The sequence below is a fragment of the Dipodomys ordii genome, unplaced genomic scaffold (genome assembly GCF_000151885.1).
Source record: "Dipodomys ordii isolate 6190 unplaced genomic scaffold, Dord_2.0 Scaffold72, whole genome shotgun sequence".
Taxonomy (NCBI): domain Eukaryota; kingdom Metazoa; phylum Chordata; class Mammalia; order Rodentia; family Heteromyidae; genus Dipodomys; species Dipodomys ordii.
The window spans coordinates 4,458,634-4,462,703 of record NW_012267288.1 but is presented as its reverse complement, the minus strand read 5'-3'; the positions used below and the strand labels follow the sequence as shown (position 1 = coordinate 4,462,703).

At 47.1% G+C, this 4,070-nt stretch overlaps 2 pseudogenes; both read right to left on the bottom strand.

Moving 5' to 3' along the window:
- Window positions 1–276: 276 nt before the first annotated feature.
- On the bottom strand, window positions 277–1,375 carry LOC105991360 (annotated as a pseudogene).
- Window positions 1,376–3,607: 2,232 nt separating this feature from the next.
- LOC105991359 overlaps window positions 3,608–4,070 on the bottom strand; it is a 28,254-nt pseudogene continuing 27,791 nt past the window's right edge.

The window sequence follows — 4,070 nt, the reverse complement described above, 5'->3', positions numbered from 1 at the left end:
TGCTTTCAGATCAGAAAATGAAGGCTTGAACTCTTCTCCTAGTTTAGGGGTGATGTGTTCTCTTTGGGTTTTCTTTTGTACAAGTCTTAGAGCTGACATTCAGGGCCTGCATACTCTCCTTGAGGTTTTTGTTTATTTTATTTGATGAAATGGTACAAATTGAAAGAACTTAGGAGGTTCTTGTAAAATGTATAGAAAAGGTAATAATAATCGCCAACATACATGCACTGCCTTTGTGACCGGAAGTCATGTGTGGCTTGGGGGTCAGCTCAAGGCTTATCTCTCATCACTTTCTCCCAGAGGGAACTTGTCAAAGAGACATTCTATCATGCCAGATCAGGGGCTTCCTCCTGTGCAACTTGTTGACATGGTCACCCCATTCTTTGGTGGACTTCACCTGATAACTCAGGTAATGAGTCTCAATGAAGTCCCACAAGTGCGGATCATTTTTGTCAGGGGCCAGTTCCAGCAGTGACTGATTCACACTCTTTTCCATGTGAGGTGCACACTCCATCAATTTCAGCCCACGTTCACCGACATCACACTCTGGTTTCTAGATATCCTACGGGAAGATGCAGCCACCTCTCTGGTTCTGCAGCTTCATCAGTTTCTCTGCATGTTCTCTCTCTCATGAGACTAGTAAAAAAGTACTTGGCAAAGTTCTTCAGAGCCACATCATCTCTGCCAAAGTACCAAGACATGGGCAGGTAAACATAGGAAGAGTAGAGCTCCAGATTGATCTGGTGGTTGTTGATGGCCTCTGAGTCCTGGTAGCAGTTCAGGCACACCTGGCAGGATACTGCAGTCTTCAGGGCAGCCGTTAAGAGAGGTGGAGTTGCAATGGGTTAGCACTGGACTGACACTGACAACAGAGGCTTCTGGACAGGTTGAGGACACGGTGAAGAGATGGCACAAGGTTGGTGGCTTGGAGCAGGTGGCCCAGAATTGTGGTCCAGCATCTGGTTCCCCTCAAGCACTGCTGAAGCAGAAAACCCCAGCAACTCTCAGCAGGGTTCCTCTGGCCTCCTTGAGGGTTTTTTGGCTTTTTTTCTCAAGGCTACTTCTCTACCATGGCTCCACTTCTGGCTTTATTGGTGCTTACTTCAAGAAAACAGTCTCACACCCTGGCTGGCATAGAACTAATATCTCAGATCTTAGTCTCTTGACTTGCTAGAATTACAATGTAAGACACCAGCACTCAGCAAACTTTCTCTTTTTTTTTAGAAGGATAAAGAAATTTCTAGATAGAGAAAACAGCTGTCCTAACTCAGCTTGGAAGTGTGCAATTGCCGGTAAACTCCAGTAACAGGAACCGAAACCTACGTATGCTCACACCTCAGGCATGTTACTTACCTACACCCTTTCTGTTAACCATCTTTACAGAAGAGAGAACTCAAGAGAGTTCCAGAAATAAACAGTGCTAGGGTCAATCCACTACCTCATGACTAACAGGAGAACACATTACAGATATGGTGCTAGTCACTCACACTTTTAAATCCCGCTACTTGGGATGCTAGAGTCTGAGGGTGGAGATTCAAAGGCAGGTTTATCACACTGAAAGGTTTTTCCCCTGAAGTCTGAGAGAGTGTAGTCTATCTGATGACACTTGATTCTCAAAGACACCTGATGTGAGGCAAGTTTTATGCCACCCTTGGTTTAGGGAAACACAGGCAGCCTCTCTAAGCCCATCCACAGAGTCCTAGCCCAGCTGGGTCAGGCCATCATGCACCCCATGGCCTTTTACCTGGGCTTTGACCCAGACCAGGTCATATCAGCTCTGTCTGGCTGCAGGGTAAGCTACCACATTCTAAAGCAGCAGGAAGACCTGGGCTAAGACCTGAAGGGCCTGGTGAGTCATGCACTTCCTTGGCCTCCCCTTTGCTGCTCACTTGCATGCTGGACCTGCCGAACTCTGCACTTGAAGAAAGCCAGTGGTCCTGTGTGTCACAGGACTGCAGTCTTGCCTGCTAAGCAGCAGCAGGAGGGTGGTGGCAGGAAAGGCAGGAGTTCTGTGTGCCTATACTACCTCCTCTGGAGACACTGCATCACCAAAACTGAGGGGAAGACAGAGAGCAGCAGCAGTAGCAGTGGAGGCAGCAATGGCGGCAGCAGCAATGCCAGAAGCAGCAGCAGCAGCAGCAGCAGCAGCAAATACACTCCCTATGGCCAACACAGTGAAATGACCAGCCCAGCCCCTGAGCTGGAGAGGCAGGTGGGCAGCAAGCCCAACTCTCTCTCCCCTATTTTATACAACACCTGTGTAAAATGGGTCACAAAGAGGAAGAGGAAGATCAGCTCTGTTGCCCCATGTCCAAAAGCATCTGATCCCAGTGGAAAGGACCAAGGGGAGGACTAGCAGAGCACAAAGCCTCCCCACCCCACAAGTCCTGCACCTGTTGAAACCTCCCTACCATCAGCTAAACCCACAACAAATGAGCAACTCTGGGGCTGGAGGCTCTGGAAGAACATTATCACTAGTTGCTTTTGGAGCCAATACTGTTGCTGCAGCCTGCCTAAACTGCTTCAAGAAAGTGTTTCCTCCTGACAGCCTGAAAACAAGTAGGTGGCCACTGAGCTCTGCTCTGTGTTTTATCTATACTTGAAGGAAGTCCTTTTAGCTCATCCCCTCTGACCTGTGGTTACCTGGGGGCAGGGGAATGGGGGGATTGGAAGAGATGAGGGGAGAGGGAGAAGGATCTAAAGGGAAGACTTTTAGAAAGAAGAGATTGTGACTTGTCAGGTGTTGTCCTGTGCAATTCAGTCCTGAGTTCCTTGTTTTCCTGCAGCTCAAAAGGAGAGTGTCAAACACATCACTGTAGTGCTCACTTGGAACACCTGCCAGTCAGCCTCACATGCCTGGAGACAAGGCTTCCTTCCTCTGCTCCTACCTCCAACAAACCCCACAGACTTCTTTTCATTATCTAATACTGGAAATGATTTCTAACATTGCCTCCATTGCATCTCATCAATATTATTAAATTGAAATTCTCAAAAGGTGATCATATATGTTCTGAGTCAGGATTCTTCATTTCTGCGCTGGGTACTGATGTTTGATGGGAGTTAGTTCAAGAATGGGACAGAGACACTACTTTGTGGCTCTTACCTGTACGTCAAGTTATTTGGAGGCCAGAGTCCTTGGAGGATTGATGCTCAAAGAGAAACAGCACACACACAAGTCCTTTCTCCTATACTGTCCGCACACAGGAGGGATGGAGGGAGGAGCTCCTATTAAGCACAGCCAATTGCAAGGTCCTGAGTTCTAAACAGTAAGAAAAGGACAAGGTGACTCCATTAGCAGCATCCAATTAACAGTGTCTCTCAAAAAAGACCTGAGATGCTTTCAGATCAGAAATGCAGCCTTGAACTCTTCTCCTATTTTAGGGGTGATGGGTTTTGTTCTGGTTTTCTTTTGTGCAAGTCTTAGAGCTTAGATTCAGGGCCTGCATGCTCTCCTTGAGGTTCTTTTTTATTTGTTTGTTTTTTAGGGACTAAATTCCTTTATTTGAAGGAAAGGTACAAATTGAAAGAACTTAGGATGTTCTGGTACAGCTTATAAAGAAGGTAATGATAACCCCAACCATGCATGCACTGCCTGGTGGCCAGAGGCTTATCTCTCATCACTCTCCCCCAGAGGGTGCTTGTCAAAGAGACATTCTGCCATGCCAGATCAGGGGTTTCCATCCTGTGCATGTTGTTGACATGGTCACCCAATTCTTTGATGGATTTCACCTGCTCACTCAGGTAATGAGTCTCAATGAAGGCCCACAACTGGGGGTCATTTTTGTCAGTGGCCAATTTGTGCAGTTCCAGTAGTGACTGATTCACATCCTTTTCCATGTGCAGTGCACACGCCATCAATTTCAGCCTGCTTTCCCAGACATCACACTCTGGTTTCTCGATATCCTACAGGAAGATGTGGCCACCTCTCTGGTTCTGCAGCTTCATCAGTTTCTCTGCATGTTCTCTCTCTCATGAGACTGGTGAAGAAAGTACTTGGCAAAGTTCTTCAAAGCCACATCATCTCGGTCAAAGTAGTAAGACATGGGCAGGTAGACATAGGAAGAGTAGAG